This window comes from Pistacia vera, unplaced genomic scaffold, assembly GCF_008641045.1.
Source record: "Pistacia vera cultivar Batoury unplaced genomic scaffold, PisVer_v2 Contig663, whole genome shotgun sequence".
In the NCBI taxonomy this organism is placed as follows: Eukaryota; Viridiplantae; Streptophyta; class Magnoliopsida; order Sapindales; family Anacardiaceae; genus Pistacia; species Pistacia vera.
The window spans coordinates 276707-297376 of record NW_022196516.1 but is presented as its reverse complement, the minus strand read 5'-3'; the positions used below and the strand labels follow the sequence as shown (position 1 = coordinate 297376).

The window sequence follows — 20670 nt, the reverse complement described above, 5'->3', positions numbered from 1 at the left end:
CAGATGATCTATCAACCTATGCAATCTATTCCTTCCTTCTTCTAATGTATAACCATCTCCAAACAAACTCCAACCCATACTATATTTCAATAAGTCATCAATGCTCATTCCACCGCCTGCCGTTTGTAGAGCAGAAAGAAGAAACAGTGTTTTTGCTTCCGAATTTTTCAAAAAATTATAACTCAGTTCTATGGTAGAGTACAAAGTATCATCCATATCCAGAAGGCATCTTGGATTAGACCTTTTTAGTTGAGCCAAGGTATCTTCCCAAGCGTTAAGACTCTCATTTTTCAATGCATGTGCAATTGTTGAAATAGCAACTGGTAAACCTGCACATTTGTTAACTATCTGAACTGCTACATAATGAAAATCAGGGTTTTCTACCAAATAACCCACAATCTTCCCAAACAAATTCCATGAGTCTCCATCAGATAAAGGAAGAATAGGGATGTTCTTCTGAATCTTCATAACATTTTTTAATACATCCAGATTTCTAGAAGTCAGCAATACCATGCATCGCCTCACCTTGTCATCTTTTCCTTGTTTCTCAGCTCCCCCGAAAGGAATTCCAATTGCATCCAAGTCGACTTTTGTCCAAATATCATCCAATATTACAAGTACATTCTTCTCCTTCTTTATCTTGTTCCGTAGTAAACCACGTCTCTGATATTCATTCTCCTGTCCAAATTCCAAGCCTAAATCAAAAGCAATTTTCTCTTGAACCTTTTTGTAGTCTGGGATTTGTGTTACCTCAGCCATGGCCACCTCATCAAATAACTTGTTTTCCTTAGCCAGCATAGCTACTTTTCTGACCAGTGTGGTTTTGCCCACACCTCCCATCCCATACACCCAATCATGTTAACATTAACATCCTTCAATGTGTCCACAATTTCTTGCAAAACTTGCATTCTAGAATCAAAGGCCTCGAAGCCTCTAACATACATGGATTCTGTCCTCTGTAGTGCGGGATGGTAAGAAACACTATTGAAGTCCCCTTTTCCGCAGAGATCGATGCCATCCATTTTTGCCTTCATTGCTTTTTTGCCCAGCCTGTAACGTTGAATCAAATTAGGACATGACCCCAATTTGAAACAGCTGCCCTTGTTTGCTTTATCTTCATCCTCAATGATGGATTTTGCTACCCCTTCAGTGAACTCATCCACATCACTCAGCCATTTTGTAACAACTTCATAAATCTCTTCCCCCCGTCTTTCAGCAGACTCTACAGGTCTCTGCACCATTTCTCTTTTATATCTGATCTCCTGAACTTGATTCTTGAGGCCGTTGATGTAGTTCTGGTACCTGAAAACAAAAGAGATCTGCTGTTTAAGCAAACCATATATATCTGATGTAGCCTCTTTTACAACTTCAGCGCCAGCAGCCATAGCTATTTCTTCAGCCATTGCCTATTTCTTGTGAGATGTTTATGAATACTGGATATAAAGAAAAAACTAAAAAGTGAGAAACGGTTGATAGGAAACAAAGAAAAAGAAATAGAGTTACTAAACAAAATACTTACAGGAAAGTTGGGTAAACAGAATCTAGCTTTAAGCAAACAAATCTCTGCTAGACAAGTGCACCTGCGAGTAAGAATCAAACACACATGTGGTTATTAATCCCATACATCTATTAATATATTTTTTTTCTATCAATTTCAAGCTGAAAAAAAATTTATAACCATTCCAAGCGCTAAATCTAATGTTTTTGGTATTGTTGTACTGGAAATTATATGCAGTATTAGGAATTTGATATCTCGGATGCAATGATTTATGATTATTATGTGCAAATAAGAAATTAATATTAATAAAATAAGGGTAATCTTTAATTAATTACATATTTAGAGATTCCAGTACTCTTCTTAAAAAAAAAGTGAAATCAAAGGTTAATTTTTATAAATCTGGTGTTCTATAACAAAACCAACGCTGGAATTGAATTCCATTATTGATCCATGTGATAGATTTTCCGGGTTTAAGATTGCGTTTTGTTTTATATTTAAGACAAATTTCTATAATCCAAGAGGTAGCACGTTCATCTAATGGGTTGTACTTAAACTTAAGTGGGATATATAAGTATGCAATAGCTGAATTGAGTAATCATATATCTTGTTTCTATCTATCTTAAAGCCTTATTTAGCCAGTGAATGAGGCAGCAAACACGACACCCACTAACTACTGTTAATCATCTTAAAATATCAGTAATACTAACCTCACTAACCCCTCTCACTAACTTTATATGGGAGTTTGTGATTGGCTTGATTAGGTAGGATCCATTATTGGACAGGCGAGACTCATGTGAACTGATGAATTGTAAGCTAACACATAGCGTTAGTGAGAGAAAGTTAGTGAAAAGTGTTAGTGAGTGTAGAGTTACTCTTAAAATATACTACATATTTATGAATACTACAGGATATAAAGATAAAAGTGAGAAAAAGAAACAGAGTTAATAAGCAAAATACTTACAAGGAAAGCTTCGTAAACAGAACCTTAGCTTCAACCAAACAAATCTCTGCTATCAGAATCAGAAAAGTTGAGAATGATACTGGATACTACCCGTTTTTTTTTTTTTTTTTTTCTCTCTCTCTAATAAGTAAATTTATGGATACTGAATATAAAGTAAATCTAATTAAATGACACGGAATTGAAAGTGAAAACAGGAGTAAAGAAAAAACGCAGAAGAAGGATAAGAGTAAAACAAGTGCAGCTTAATGGCTTAATCTGAGAGTAAGAGCAAAGTATTCAAGAAGCAGAGTGAGTGTTTGTTTCTCCTCTCTGTGAGCAATAATAAGCAGCAAAGATTGATGAAGCGTTGAATGGTAATAGTAGATTGATAAAGTCTTTCTTTAATTTTCATAGAAACAACACTATTTTCATACAAAAATATAAAGACAAAAATGCCTCGTAGGAATTGATAAAGACTTTTCAGCTAATGCAGGATTAATTTAACTCAATTTGGACTATATACATATATATATTAGGTAGAAGATTAATCTAGTACAATTTGAAGAATAAAAAATTATAATACAGGTAAGCATGTTTAAATATGTAGTACAGGTAAACATGTATAATTTATATGAATAAAGAATGACCACGATAAACTATTCCTTAATAATACCAGTAGAACAATTGACAGAAAACAGGGGGAATGGAAATAGAGGAGCTCTGTTTTGATAGATAAAAATGGTTGTAGGAGATAGACTTTGTTTAATAATAGCACTATAAATTGTCCATGAGAAGACCATAACTTTGTCACGTGAAGGCAACCAACAAATGCGCTGATGCATGTAATAAGAAAGCAAGAAATGAACTTGGAGAACGTGCAATTCCCTAACGCATCAATAATACTGAGAGGACCTGTACCTTAAATCATAAACAAATTGAACTGAACTTTGATTATTATAATACCAATGTTCTTCACACCAAGTCAGCATTCAACTGCTATCTTTTAAAATGGGAATCTAGAACATGTGTTTGGGCTTTGAGGATGTTTTGTTTGAACAGGCCCATTTCATTTCGGCCCTTTTCATTATCCCCTGCTCTCTCTCGCAGCTCCTTTTGGTTAATGTTTGAAATTTGAAGTAATGGGTGTACAGTTTGCTATGGAACATTTCAGGTGATTACTTCTTTGCATGAAAACATTGAGGTATGATTTTTCCTTATGTTTTTTAGAGGATTTAAATGCTTTGTTACTCTAGTCTATGATTGTTTATTTCAAATGTTGCCTCTTTTGCATATTACAGGATGAGTTTTAGTCTTTATGCCTTCAAACTCAGGTATATTTCATTACATTGGTCCGCTGCTAGATGTGGTCAATTCAATTACTAATTAAATTCATTCCTCTTGATTTTATGAATTTAATTGGTTGGGCATTCTAATGTTGAATTAAATATGATTTTGAAGGTGGGAAACACTCTTGATGCTGTGGAGCAACTTGTGGAAGGACAAGGTCTAGATCCATTGTCTTCAAATACTTGTTTAACTGATAAAATTTTATTGCAATATTCACTATTTGTAATAGATGTTTTTGTCATATCACTGTATGCTTGAGCTACATATTTTAAGCTGTTCAAACCAATACTACCTGATTTTATATGGTCATTTGGAAAACTATTACACTTGAATTCATACATAGGACATTAACAAGAACGAGTGAAATGATTTTACTTGTGATGTCTTCTGCATTGGAGCTCTGGTCTTATCATATTATTTGAAAAGGGTAGTGTGCAGGTTGGCTTCTAGACAATAGTTGTTTGGTTTTGCAATTCATTAGTTCTTCACTTGGTGGATAATTAGAAGCATTTTAGAATTCATTTTTTCATGTTACTTTTAAGGTTTGGATTGTTTATTTTGTTTTATTGAGAGGACCTTGTGGATACTTGAAGCTCTACAACCGTTTCCCTGGACATGGTCAGAGCTGAGTACTTTCATGTACTTATCAGCTTTATGTCCACATTGTGATTTAGCACTAGATTTGCCTACTCCTGCCTCTAAGTTAAGAAGATTCTCTGCAATTTTTTTTCCGGATACATTAGTTTCCACGTTGAAGCCAAAACTTTTGAGTTGTGGTAGGTATTTCAACTTCAGGTAATGCAATTGGGTAAACTCAACCTTTCTGTTGCTTTCTGTCTGGTGGACATAATCCTCAAGCGCTTCAGCAAAAATTTCTTTTAGCTTCTTGTAATCAGTCACTTTAATTCCTTCAATCTGAGAAAGTTTTTCAGCCATGGAGATAGAGAAGAGATGCTCCTACGTATCACATTCTTTAAGATTCAAATTTCTTAATCTGCCAAAAGACTCTGCGTGGAGTTGGCCATGGCATATCTCATGACATCTGGTGACACTGCTTTAAGTTGTAAACATAATCTCAAATCTAGCAACTTTCAGACGAGTCAATTGTCTTATTTTCTCTGGGCAACTCTTCTCTTCTACAGGAGTGGACACAATGTGTGAAGGTTTTTAGATAAGGAAGAGATAAAGGTAGTAACAATAGATGAATTCCAGTCAAATGTAATACTTTGAACTCTTTCATCTCTTCAAAAAAGAGGTATGGGATTTGTAGAGATTTGTTATCGATATATACAAGAAAGAATTTGAGTTTAGGACATTCCAAACTCTCAGGAAGCCCATTACATATATCTATACTAGGAATCTATTAAATTGAGTCAGCTAGCTTCAAATAATGTGTTTAACTAAAGGATATATATCATTTAAGATACAATGTTTTCACAAACAATTTATCCATATATAAAAATGTAGTGTAGACTCGACTAGAGTTGACTGGAAGCTAGGGGCTCAAGCCCTGGAGTGGCTTTCCCTAGCTGTTAGAGTGAAGAGAGTAAACGTGAAAAGAAATTCGACGAATAAATTTATCTACTAAGCCAACTAAAAAAATGTTAGATTTCAATTTAACTCTTAAGAAAAGGTTTTTTAAAAATAATTATTTCAAACATGGAATTCATATTCTTTCCCACAGTTTCCTACAATTGTTTCGAATAAATTCCAAGCATCTTCATAAGATAGAGGACTAACCAGAATTTTTTTCTAGGTATTCAAAACCTTCCTCAACAAACCTTGTTTTCTAGATATCAGCAATACTTTGCATTGCCTTTGCTCAATTCCACTCATTCCTATGCTTCTTCTCTCAACATCCCTGAAAGATATTCCAATGACTTTCAAGTAATTTTTGTCCAAATATTATAAGTACCATTTCCTTTCTTCAACTTGTTACGTTTCCGATCAATTCTTTGAAATTCAATCTCCTTGTCAAATTCCAACCCCAAATCATGATAAATTCTTTGAAAATGTTAATTGTATTGTTATATTTGGGTTTAATTCATGTTAACCGTATCATTATATTTGGGTTTAAACACACAGTATAATCTAGGATTTCCCAGTTGTTTTATTAAAATCACTTAACTAAGTATATGTATTTTTTAATAATTTTCTTTTCTCCTATTTTGAATGCAACATATGTAGTGTTAATAGTTTAATATCTTCATCAACAAAATAATTTCACAACTCATACGTGAAAAAAGACCACAAACTCTATTATGATGCTACAAATAATGCATTAAAACAGAAATTCACAATCACCCAACTGCAACATTACAATTTGATGCATTTATTAAAAAATATATATATATATTAGTACATACATACAGTAAACATTTGTATAATTAACAATCTGTGCTATATGTAAAATTATAATACAAATACAGGTAAGCACGTTTAATAGTTTGATCCACATTAAAAAAATGAACGGTAGATGATAACATAATTTCAAAGTCTTAATGATCTACATGAAATGGGTCAGTAAGTGGGCTCAAAAACCCAACTCATTTTCTTGATTTCTATGAAGCCCATTTCTATAATGTTAGGCCGAATTTCTGGCAAATATTAAACTCCGAAATGTGTTTGTTTTGAACCGGATCTTCATACCCAAATTGGCAAGGATGAGAGAGCCCACAGTCCAATATTTTATTCTCTTTAGCCACAATTCTTGGATTCAAACATTTGTATTCCATTAACTGATTATATTATTCATACTGAATTAGTAATATTATCTTAATTTCTTTAAATAAGTTTTGATGAAACTTTTAGAGTTCTTCCTGGATACTTCTTCTCCTTTAGGAGTCTCCTTTTAGAGTTGCATGCGAATGAATGAACATGAATCTCATTGTCATACAGTGAACTTTCCAAAACCAATGAATCTTAGTGTTCAATGATTCAAACAATATAAATTCATCATGCATATATATATATATGAAGTTAAATGATGATTAATGGATCAAAAGTGATAACTTGAAAATTTTAAGATAGGAAAATAAAAATGGAATTCCCATTTTTTTAATTATAATTTTGATTCCAAACTCAAAGATGCCACCATTCACACAAAATTAAAAAATATATATATATATATTTTAGGTGATAGAAAAAAAAATAAAGGTACATGAGACAAATATATAAATTAAATTTTATTTATTAATGCGATGTTAGAATAACATCAATAAAAGATCATAACATATAAGAACTAAGAAGGTCACTGGAATGCTAAGAAAAAATTTTCTGCAGGCAAAAGAAAAGGGATTATTTGGTTCACCATCATTACTCTAAAACAAAATTCAGTTCTTCCCTCTCCTCTACAAGGAAGCAATATTTAGTTATTTACTATTTGGTTTCTTACTAGGCCAAAATGTCAAGGAGAGGAACAGATTTATCTAAATTAAATAGTAAAAGCTATATAAGGATACTGAAAGATTTTCCTTCAAATAAATATATTTGCACCTCACTAATAAAATAGGTTTGGGTAGAATTTAGTTAGCTCAAGGAAAGAGAGAACTCATTCACTGATATATATATCATATCAGCCAACTATTGGAACGATGTGAGATAAATTCAACTTCTAACACCCTCCCTCATGCTCGGTGTGCAAGGCCGAGATCCAAACCCATCATCGCTCCAACCAAAGAGGAGAGAGAAACAAACGTGACTCTGATACTATAATAAAGTGGGTTTAGATAGAACTCACTCCTAAAAGCTAGCTCAAGGAATGAGGGAGCACAATCACTTATATACACCATAACAGCCCACTATTGGGGCGATGTGGGACAAATTCAACTTCTAACACCCTCGCTTACGCTCGGCGTGCAAGGCTGAGATTCAAACCCATCATCGCCCCAACCAAAGAGGAGAGACAAATAAACGTGGCTCTGATATCATGATAAAGTGGACTTAGGCAGAACTCACTCCCAAAAGTTAACTCAAGAGAGGACGGAGCTCAATCATTTATATACACCATAACAGCCCACTATTTGGACAATATGAAACAAATTCAACTTTTAACACCCTCCCTCACACTCGAAGTGTAAGGCCAAGGTTCAAACCTATCATCGCCACAACCAAAGAGGAGAGAGAAACAAACGTGGCTCTGATATCATGATAAAGTAGGCTTCGGTAGAACTCATTTCAAAAAACTAGCTCAATGAAGGAGAAGTCCAATCACTTATATACACTATAACAACCCACTATTGGGATGATGTGGAACAAATTCAACTTTAACTCTCACAAAAGCGGAGAAGAAACAATATGAATGCTTCAGAATTATCTCATTCCCAACATCAATTAACAGCAACCTCTCTGGTTAAACAAACTTACCGTTTTGGTGATAAGGGCATTGTGGATTGAGGATTGTGTTGGTTTTGGTTAAGAAAGAGAGGCTTTATGGGCGGTGGGTTTGGGAGGAGAAGAGGCAGAGCTAGATTTAGAGCCATTGAAGAGACATGCGCGTTGGACTAGGAGCTGCGATTTCTTTTGTTGAAGAGGAAATAGATGGCGAGAATCTGTTCTTGGTGGTATGGCATTATTAAGCTTTTAGTAGGCATAGAGTAGAAGAAACTGATCGATCGAGATAACATTTCCACCAGATGCCAGAAAGAGGAAGACGGATTCTTTCCATTGAAAGCATGAGTTTTGAAATGAGTGCGGCAGAGGACTGAACTGAGGGTAAAATTAGTCTTAGATAAATATATAACTTTTTTTTTTTTTTTAAAAAACCGGTTCATACAAGTAGCAGAACCGATAAATGAATTAAATAACCAGTTCAGTCACTTTTTTTTAACCGAAAGCGAATCGGTTTTTTTAAAAAACCATTTTTTTGGTTCAGTTTTCCGATTCATTTCGATTTTCGTTTTTTTTTTCACCCTGGATTAAAAAAAAAAAAAAAGGTTAACATTAAAAAAAAATTATTGCAAGCGCAAGCTAACAATAAACAACCTCGAAGAATATTCCAAAGAATGTTTGAGGAATCAGTCTGCCTCCAGAAGCATGAACAACCAATTCTGCTTTCTGATTTCTGTTGGAGAGAGAAGCCGCTCCACAGAAGAAATACAACAAAATAACAGTGCAATACACCTTGGTGAGAGCCATATTTAACAAACCATGCATAATAAAGGTTACATTTTGTTCACTTAACATGAAAGGAACACAAAAAAATAACATTACCATCTTCTTAGACGAAAAAGTAATTCATAGATCAAGTTAAAATAAGTAAAGCATCAAATAATTCATAGATCAAGTTAAAACCAAGTCAAATTCCCTTTCTAATTCCCGTATCAATTAAATCAGGTAACTTCTTGTTATAACCTAAGCCTAATAAACAAATCCGCAACACAAACAAGTAAAGATCAAGAAAATCACACACAAATACACAAGGCACAATTTTTACCGTGGTTCGTCTATCCAATCTTGGATTGACTACATCCACGTTGAGCTCCGAAACTCTGGAAGCCCACTGCACTAATGAGACAGTCAAAGAATACAAGAAGAACACCGTTACAAGTCTGCCTCAAACAGACTACCACCCACTATGGCCTAATCACTCCAGAACCTCTCTACAATCTGCAAGAAACAGAGGACAACTCAGCCTCTAGAAGGAAACTCAACCCTTTCTCACTCAAAGCAGACTAACCCAGACAGATTCAACAGAAAGATAAAACCCTAGCCCGAGTGTATCCCCTTTTGTTAACCCTAATTCTCTGAATAACAAAATACGCGTTCTTGTAAGTGTCACTGTTGGGCTTCTTTATATACTAAGTCATCAGCGGTTCTCAGCCCTTGGATCTGTCTTGATCTGATGGCTGAAACTTGGTAATGGCTTTAAACAAAACGACCCCGTTTTGACTCAAGTGAAACGGCTCCGTTTTTGGCTTCACAAAACTTTCACTTCTCAACATAAACCCATGGAATACCCAAAAAAACGAAAAAGGAAGTTTTGGATGCCACCTTTTTATATATATCTCTCTCTGCTCAAGCACTGTATTACAAAACTAATTAAAACGATTTATATATAATAAAATACAAAGACTTGTGTTTGTTGGTATCTGTTAGAACTTAGAAGAGAAAAAGGAAGATGTAGAGGAGAGGGAGATGAGTATTGTTGTTGTTTAAATTTTTTAATGAGGAGAGAAGATGAAGATGAAGATGAAGATGTAGTGGAGTGAGGTGAGTCTTTTTATACAAAAACACTCTTCACAGGCGTGCTCTGCTCTTGCATACTTTCCGTTTTCATTCTTAATTAAGAATTAGACATCCAACTACTTACTACTGCTAAAACAAGTTAAAAAAAGAGTAGCAGTAGAAGAGACAGAGAGGTTTTGCATTATAAGAGCGAGTTTTCCAGTTTCATGCATGGGGAGACACCCACTAACAGTGTAATACAACAAAAATATCCCGTTAGTACATAAAGTTAGTAATTTTTGTTGTGAGAAAGGGTAAGATAATAAAAAATTCGTTATAAGTGAGCTAACATTTTGCATCTGAATTCTGAAATCATTGCAGAAGACAGCTTTCTTCCTCTCTTTTTCTTTCTTTCTCTTCGTCTCTTTCCTCTCTCAGTCGCACCAAGCCGCTTTCTTTTTCTTTCTTTTCTCTCTGCCCATTATTTCTCTCTTTAACCCCCACCTCCCATATCCAGCCGTTTACACAACAAATGTCAACTCCTTCCAAATCTAAGACGAGGCACGCCACACCCTCATCATCGTCAGCCCACCAAAACGGCGGTGGAGAGAAGCATAAGGAAGAGTGATGGAATAAATGATTATGCTAGCTGGTGCTCTGCAAGGAAGCACCAAACACGGTTTTGTAATGGGGGTCAATATATTGTTTTTTGAATTATCTGAACTTTGCCAGATTTTAATAAACTTAATGGAAATTTCTTTGAAGAAACAATGATTGCATCATGTTTTTCTTTTTCCTCTTAATCATAATTCATAATGATTTCTTCATCGATCTTGTAAATGAATTTCTCGGCATCCATATTGTATAAATGAGCTTGGTGGATAGAATTTTCACCATAATTTGGTAGGGTATCATTCCTCTAGGTGGTGACGATTACTGCAGGGATGACATTTTGCTGTGAAGAGGAGATAATCTATTGAATTGCATTTACTTGGAAATCATTGAGAATCCTTGCAACTCAGATATTTGCAATTCATATATTAAATATTTGGATTCTGTTGTTGCGGCTGAGAAAGGGAAGAGACGATGAGAAGCAGAACTATTGACGAGGTGGCTTTGGTGCCGGTGGTGGTGTAACTCCTCCTTTTATATCACTGAAAAACTTTTTGCAAACATATATATATTTATATTCATTATATAACTCTAGTAATTTTAGACTCATTCTTTTATGTGTAAAGGTTTTTTTTTTTTTTTAAAAAAAAAAAATTAGCGCAAATTTTACTTGAAATAATTTAAGTCTAAAATTTAAAAAACAAGATCATTCACATATTAGAATTTAGAGAGTGTTTTATATACCAAGCTTATGCAGTGACGAAAATGTTAATTAAAATTTAGAGAGTGTTTTATACACTAAGTTTTATGCAGTGACGAAAATGTTAATTATATTATTATATTTGAGCTGAAGCCCACGATATAACCTAGGGTTTCCCAACATCAAGTTAGTGGGATCATTATTTCTATTAGACAGTATATTTGTGTGCTATTTTAGAGATATTAAAGTAAACCATTTTCATCAAAAGTTAACTCAAATGATATTAACCACAATTGAATGTCATGATGGTAAAAGAGCAAAAGAAAGTTTCATGAACTCCTGAGTTCGAGTCTCCACATACGCTAATAGGAGTGGTCACTGAGAGGTTTACTTGGTCGTCAATTTCAGAGTTCTAAATTAGTTGAGATATGCACAAGCTGACCTGAACACTTCTGATCACCAAAAAAAAAAAAAAAAAAGATATGGAAAGAGATTGGCAAAGGAGTTTTAGATTGATGAAAGAAATCTGACAAAATCAAAATAAATTTATGTAAACATTCTTATGAGAAAATTGAGATAAAGAGTAAAGGCCAACTCAATTGATGAAATCTTCATGTTCTTAGACTCTCTTTACATAAAGTGATAAACAAAAGTATCAAACTAAGGCATAGTTAGTTTGAAATTATTATAACTTGTCACATAATCACTAATACATCAATTTTAGCTTTTGATCAATTTTATTAGGGTGTTTCTTTTGTTTAATTTTAAAATCACTTTTACATTTAGAAGAGAAGATATAACTGAGTATAGTCTAACATATTATAAAGTCAGAATAAAACCTGCTTAATTTATAATTATACCAACCAGTCTTAGTAGATTTAATATCTTCATAATAATCACCGTATTGCAAAATTGTTTGAAAACTTAGAAATTGGAATGCAAAAAACAAAGGAATTTTAAACCCCATCTGGTTTTGTACATTGCTCTCGACCCCCAACCGTTTAGCAATCGTTCTTCTTTTTCGTTAATTTTGACAGAACAGGGATATAATAGTCAATGCAACCTAAAATATAAGATTAGTCGACAAATAAAATAACTTCGTAAAGGATTAAAACCCCACCGCTTATTCTTCACCCCCACCCACCGACTCTCACGCCACACAACTGCCGCAACCGGCAAACCGTCATCAGCCCTTCCCCCTTCTGCCAAGCCCAACCACCCCATGGCCCCTCACCCCCTCCTTCCCAGCGCCTCCACCTTCCGGCGAATCCCCAACCCCAGGTAAGCATGTTTAATAGATTCATTTTACAATAAAAATGATCTACAGGTAAGCATGTATAATTTAGATGATAACCTAATACCAAAAATCTTGATGATTGAGGTGATAAATAGCAAATTGTTTACCGATATATCGACAAAACTGTTTATACAGCCTATATTAAATAGACACGTCATTATTACACGTTGAGATTATTATTATTTGTTTAATGAAAGTTTGACAGAAGAGGGCAATGGAAATAGAGGAGCTCTGTTTTGCTTTGTTTAATCTCTGATTATGATATATTATTTGTTTATTACTGTTTTTGTTTCCACTTATAAGATGAAACACTTTACTTCATATACTGATATCTAACATCATCATTAAGAAGATTGAACAATAGAAATTTGAAAGCATACAAAAAACACAATGCTAAATGATGGTGGTTATAGAGCAGTTTTCATGTTAATAATAACAACAGTTAGCTGTAAAGATGTTAATAAAAAACAAGTTGTCAGCCAAATTTCTTAGACAATTTCATTCTCATATTTCATTTAAAGCTTCAAATTTCCTATCCCCCTTATACTTGATGCCAACTTATCTCTTTGGAAACATGGACCTCAAGTTCTACTCCTGAGAAAAAAGTGAATAGTGTCACAAATGTAGTAGAGGGAGCATATTTGTTCGTGTGGTGGACAGCATAGGTTTTTGTAGGAACTTAGAAACAGAGTTGGTGTACATGGAGTGTTTACTTGAGCTCTGTTATGGCCTCCAGGGTTTTAGAATACTCGAGGGGAAAAGGACTTTGCCTGTGTTACTTGAGATTGTTGTTATAATGCTGTATGAATGAGTTTACTTTGGATTTCTCATTTTTTTTATTATAATTTTGGATCCACACCCAAAGCTGCTTTCATTCGCATATTGATTTGTATTTTCAATGGAGCAAGAAAAGCCTTGAATTTTGGGTTGAATATGAGATTTAACGTCAATTTGATGTGTGTAATTGCCATCTTGAAAAGTTAATACCGGTTCTTGCTCTCTTTTGAATGCTTTTATATGATGGAAGCTTTTTTGTTACATTTATGCTTGTGTTTCTTGATTCGCAGTTGAGTGTTTAGGTGAATATGGAATGGAGGATACTTAGAGAGGTGTCTCTAAGAGGATAGAAACCTTTATTTAAGAATGAAGATGGGAAATATTTGGTATCCCAATCATAAGGCCTTTTGTACCAGATCATATCCATTTTGTCACATTTCATCTCTATTTCAAGCTTTTATTAGACACATAAGGCTTTTAATCTAAGGCTTCGAATTCCCTTTTCTTTATCCTTTTGTTATGTACTCAAAATGTAATTTAAGGTGGAGAAAGCAAGTGGTTTTTTTGAGTTACTATTACTGTCTTAATACAAATGCTTCCTGATATTATAGTCTCAACAAATTTGAAGAAATAAACAATCACTTATGTTCAGTTACACTACTAAATGTTCCTGCAGAAAAGAAGATTCAACAATTCACATGTGAAATCAGAGCAGAAAAACTCAATGCTCATTCTATCGTCTTGTTTGCCCAAAGTGTTTGGCAACTTGGAGAAATTGGAATACATAAAGCAAATCCAACAAGAACAACAACATGACAAATTTGTGAACAGAAGGTGCTCCACCTTCTGCCAAATATGAAAATAATATCAGTTAAGATGGCGGAAACAAAATCACTCTTCACCGGGAGGAAATGGAGCCCTGATGCATCACAAACTATTGAAAGGAATGACCCCAATCTTCTTTGGAGCTCCGCACATTCTGTAATCACAACTCAATTCATTTCATTGAATTAAGAAAATAAAAGAAAACATGAATCAACCAATTCAATTCATTAAACAATTGAAATGCATCGGGGTATTCTAGTGGTCAATGCATACCATATTGTTTTTGAACACATGTTGTATAGTGGAATTAAGGTTGCCTTCCCAACATTCTTCTACTTCATCCTCTCCTTCTGTCAATTGTAGTTTTTGTAGCTTTGGTGTGCTTAAAACTCCATGACAAAAAGTCTCCATTTTCAAGCATTGTCTGACAATTACTTTTTTCAAGGATGGAAATTCAAGAGTATAATCCCCACAACAAAAGCTTTTAAGGTTGGACAAACAGTGAAGTTCCAAACGATCCAATCTGTTGAAAACAATTGGATCCTGTAGTACTTCATCTCCCAAATGTGTTATAATTTCCTCCATCATTTTGCAATCAGATACATTCATTCTTGTAAGTCGATCCAGAGTTTTAGCTTTTAAAGGGGTCAGTATATATCTCAATCCATCACACTTTGAAACTTGCAAAGTCTCCACATTCTGGAAAGACACTGATGATGACCATGAATTTTCTAAACTGCCACATTCTGATACTTTCAGAGTCTTGAGATTTCGAAAAGCATTGCTAAGTTGAGAATATCCTCTCCATAGATGCAACAACCTGGGCATTTCACCTAACTCTAGTTCTTCCAAGCTAGGGAATGCATCCTGGGAAAATAGCCGATCACCAAAAAAAAAAAGTGTTGAAACCAAAAAGAAGAGATGATTTATGTGGATAGCATTAACTATGGTGAGATTAGAGATATATGGGACTTACTTTTATTGTTAATTAAAATGATGATAGAGTTTTCCAGTAAGAAAAATTATTTCAATTACGAATTATACAACACATTTCAAGTAAAATTTATGCACTGCTAATAATAAATATATTTAATATAATCTTTGAAGAGATTAAATAAAATAAATGAAAAAAGAAGCAAAATTAAGAAAATTTGTTAGAATGCCTTTACTTGAGTTGTAGACATGATTTATTTGAGTATTGGGCCTCATACCTTGTAAACCAAGAACAGTGGTTGTTGACTTTCTCCATGAATCCCTCGGACGCTCAAATATTCTGAAGCAAATATCTCCACATTATCACATCCACATACCTTCATCCCTTCCAAAATTGGCCATTCAGAAATATGTACTTTTGGGTATAAACTTTTGAGACTTGGTAGCATCTGTAGAGACAGCCAGGCAAACTCGGAGAACACAAACCTAGGGACTGCTTCCTCCTTGTCAGCAATTTCCTCCACCTCACTAGACCTTTTCTCAAGCACTTCAAATATCTCTTCAACTGAATCACAATTTTGTACTTCCAACGTCTCTAGTTTCTGGTGACTCCCAAGCATGTTTGATGGAAAAACACTTACAAGTCTTTTACAATAGACTAAAAACACACGATTTAATTTGCAGAAGGAATCCAAAGAGACCTGATCGTCCCAAATCTTTACCAATTCATTAGCATGACTGATTGACAATCTCTCCAAACTAGGGAATCTTACCTGAAGAATTCATTTACAATTAGACATAACCATCCTTTATTAGTGAATCATAAACATAAAAATTAGTAGTGATTAAAAATGAGAAAATAGATTAACTTGAATCGAGAAAATGGATTAAAAACATATTACCTTTTTATCAAAAAGTGATTGCATGCAAGTATAGTTCTTTGCACTCATTTCTTCATTTTCTTTGCTTGATGATGTCATTCCACCACATATAGGCTTGGAGATGAATGTTTGAACACCAGGGCAATTTTTAATCCACAGTCTGAATAAGGATGACATTTCAATAATATTTGCAGCGGAGCTGCAAAATGTTGTGAGCTTTGGAAGATCTATAAGCCTCAAATCGTATAATTTAGGAAACAACATCCTACTTGATCTCTCTTCATCTTCATCTATTACTCTTTCCATGAACTTACAGTTAGATATCTCAAGCTTCTTCAGTTTGAAAAGACTTTTGACCATTGAAAATGGGAATAAATATTTTAAATGATCAAAGCCATCGATGACCAAGTTTGTTAAATTCTGGAAGCAAGAAGGTGCTTCCAAGCTGGGTAACACAACCTGCATGCATATAAAATGTTTTTTTTCAGAAACAAAAACTTTATTTTGTTTCTAAAATATGTGAATTTCTTTATTAAAACTTATTATCGTGGAAAAAGAATTGAAGCAGACTTACCTTTACGGTGAAAAGAGATGCAAGATGGATACTAAACTCCTTCATATGTATCTTTTGACAGTCCTTAACGATAATAGTTTCCAAGGGAGGACATTCCAAAATTTCACTTCCCGAATAGAAGCTTGTCAAGTTAGGCAATGACTCAAGCACAACAGAGTTTAATTGAGGGATTACGACTTTATCACTCACTGCATCCTTTTGCGGTTCCTTTTTGATGATCACTTCTATCAAAGCACAGTTTTTCACTTCTATCTCTTGGAGTTGAACAAGACCCAACAGTATCGCTGGTGTAAATATATATCTCAACCTGTTGCAATTGCCAATTTTCAATGATTTCAATTTGTTGAAGCCCAGAATTTCTTGACGATTTTCCGCCAAATCAAACACTTGTTCTAGTGACTCACAACTTCTTACATCCAACAATTCCAGATTTTTGAAGCCGCATAACACATTGGATGGAATAGCACTTGACATATCTGAAAAGTTATCCACTTCTAATGACTTTAAATTCCAGAATAAGTCGATTGGTGCTTGACCATTCCATAATTTTTCTTTCAAGTTGGGGAATTGAGAGAGTGTCAAATGTTCAGAGTTACGGAAACCAACCTGTGAAACCCAAAATATTGGATTAAAATATTGAATTTTGAAAGACTAAAACATAGAAAAGTATTTGAAGCTTAACAAAATAAATATTTATATATGAATGTCAATGAAATTTTAATATTGGATGTGCTAACTCATAATAACAAATTTCATGTTGATGTAGCAAAAAACTACATCCCTATTCTATTATTATAAAACATATGTAGTCACATCTTGGAATCCAAAGTCGTCTTTCACTAAAAAGATTAAAAAAAAAATTATTATAATACATAAATGTAACAACATTTTGTACTTTTTTATAGCTTTAATAAGTGCCCCTCTATGATAAGACCACCTGAAAGTTGGACATAAAAAGCTATGGAACGATTGAAAATCTTATGCTTCTACTTATTAGACATGAACCAAAGAAAATAGCCACTACATAGTTGTGAATATATAATAACAAGAAATGAAAAAAAAAAAAAAAAAATAGTACAGAATTATAAATCATACTATACTATTCTTTTTTCATGCAATTTTGCACAACAAATATCATTTAGTTTTGTCTTTGTAATCTACTTTGAAATTGTGTAAGAAAAAAAATGTACATAGTCCTAGTTGCAAGTAGTTCTCATAAAAATTTAACCAAGGCATAATGACCCTTATGCAGCAGATTGAGAAAAACTAGATCCTGAATCAAAACACAAAATAATTGCTCAAAAACAACTTAGCGAAAATTTTGAACAAGTATCAATGTACGCTTTTCAAACTTGGTTAGCATGTAATTGATTTGTATATGCCATCGGTAGATTGAGATTTGTGGAATCCTAGAATTATACATTTTTAATTGAAATAGGAGTTTGACAAATTTTCATCCTAGTCTATAAAAGTTAATAGCTCTTGTAGTCATGATTTTGGCGTTGTTGCATCAATCTCTATCATTAATTCAAAATTATAATATAAACAATATCATAAGTAGTATTACAAATCATCATATATATTAGTAGCAATATCTGTAAAAAAAAATATTTATATAGATATCAATAGCAATGTTGTAAAAGGAAAGAAAATGATTTTGTTAAAGAATAAATACCATGTCTATAAACATTTGCTGGATAGTGGAATTCAGATCCTCCTTCCAAAAATATTCTGGGTCATCTTTTCTCATCAATTGTACTCTCTTTAGCAAAGGTGTGCTTAAGACTCCCTGAGAGAAGATCTTTAATTTTGGACATTGACTCACAATAACTTGCTCCAAACAAAGGAATTTAAAGGAATAATTGGTTGGGCAGAAGAATGTGAGGCTTGATAAACGGTAAAGCTCCAAAACTTTCAATTGGCCAAAAACAATCTCTTCTTCTCTGTCTCCCTCGTTTGCTATTACCTCTGTCACTAACTTGCAATCTCTTATTCTCATTGTTGTGAGATTGACAAGAGCTTTGGCTGCTGAGCATGCAAGTATGTTGACTAGTCCATCGCAGCTGCAAGTGTCCAGAGTTGTAAGATTTTTGAAAGAAATTGCGGTTGGCATCAAAATTGTCAAACAATGGCATCCATCTACTTGTAGAGTTTGAAGATTTTGAAGAAATGTGTCCCCTCGTAAATCTTGTTTCCATATATGTCCTTGTTCATAGGGGAATAGCTCTTTCAAACTATTACCACAAAACGAAAGTGATTCCAAACAATTTAACCTTTCAAGGAAACCAGACAGAGAAGCAACAGATTCATCATCAAAGTTACCTAGCAAAAGTTCTTTAAGTTTGCCAAAGCTCTCAGCTAGATCACAGTGAAGGAATGCCAATTTGAAGTCATGTGCATCTAAACCCAACAGTTTCAAATTTGGTATGACCTGAGAATTGATGAACAAGCAAATAAGTAGGTGTTAGCATTCACTCATCAACAAGTTCACCGATATACACAAAAATACTATGATTTTTTCATATATATGGTACAGGTGTCACAAGTTATCATTATTGAGAATGCAAACTGCACTCAAACAACAAACAAATGCTGGAAACTGCAAAAGTTTGTCATGTTTCGCGCCCAAAATCAAGTTGCAAGTCAAGTGGCATAAGGTAGTTAGGCAAGTTGATCAAGTTGTTGAACAAGTTGATTTACTTCCCAGCAAAATCAATGGCAGTCAAGAATTTTTTTGTTTTTCTGTTACAACTCAATGGTTGAGATCTTCTTCCATTTTTTGTTCAGCCATTTACAATAAAAAAGAACATCCCCTGTACTTGAAAACAATCAATGAAAAATAGTTGCCATTTCTGGCTTGTTTTCCTCTTTTTTTAAATTCTTAGATCACCAAACCTTCAATCTAAACTGCCTTTACAATCATTAATTAGTAGTACAACTAATTATAAGCAAGTAGAAAAATATATAACCAGATCTTTAATTTGGAAATAATGTAAATGGAAATGTACAAGGCAAAGGGTCTTATCTACTTTTATGAGCCAAATTTTAATGCAGGAAATAAGAATTTGGTTTATGATGTGTGCGGTTCATATTACCAACAAAATTTCTCCAAATGATTATGTTATTTATATATTTTAAATAAATAAATATGTTACAACGTTAATATACACTTTAAACAAGAATTACATAAATGAACAACAATTTTTAATCAACAAAATGAATAATATCTCACAGCTGAAACATTCAATTGATTATTATACATCAACTCGATGGATTTAAAGAGAAAAAAGATTTTATTGTAACTAAGCAAAAGGAAAGTGCTTCTTGGTTTATTTTCATTTGCAACAAAAACATTAATGTCCTTATGAATTGGAAACTGAAATTGACTGACGCTTAGTTTAAATCTTAATTTTCATTTGGGGTACTATATCATACTAAAAAGTGCGAAACCAAATAAAAGTATCTATGTTATACTACGTAAAATGGAAAATTGGCCGTCTCATAGCATTTGTGTACATATATAATCAGAATAAGCGATGATCAGATTAATTTGAATAATCATAAACATGTTGCATTTTTTAGTGAGTATGGATGAAACTTAAATCATAATACCTTTTCTAACAGAAAAATGGCAGGTTGGCTTTCCCCATCATCTTTCCTTTGGAAGCTAGGGAATTCTGAAGCATATATTTTTATCTTCTTGCAATCATACACAGCCAAACTATCTAGCATTGGCCACTCCGTTGTATGCAACCCCGAGTAGAAACATTTGAGTTCCGGTAAATCATCAAGATGGCAGGCTGTTAATTGTGGAAACAAAAAATTAGGGGCCCCATTAACTTCCTCCTTGGAAACAATTTCCTCCAACCCACAAGAGACTAAGCGAAGGTCATTAAGTTGCACGAGAGCGGTAGCTATAGTAACTGGAAAGAGACTTTTCATACTCCAACAATTTTCAACAATTAACTCTTTCAGATTGTGAAAAGTGAGAAGTCCGTGAGAATTAGATGGAACAATAGTCTTTAACTTTTCACAGAATTCGACTCTTACTTCTTTTAGTTTGCAAAATGATTCCACATGGAGTTGTTGGTTGTGCCATATCAATTGCAACTTATTCAAGT

The 20670-nt window shown here is 33.7% G+C and overlaps 1 protein-coding gene across 1 annotated transcript in view; it reads right to left on the bottom strand.

The window, feature by feature from the left end:
- The window catches only part of LOC116112566, a 48849-nt gene that overhangs the window by 27119 nt on the left and 1060 nt on the right, over positions 1-20670 (bottom strand). The gene's annotated exons all lie outside the window — the stretch shown is intronic.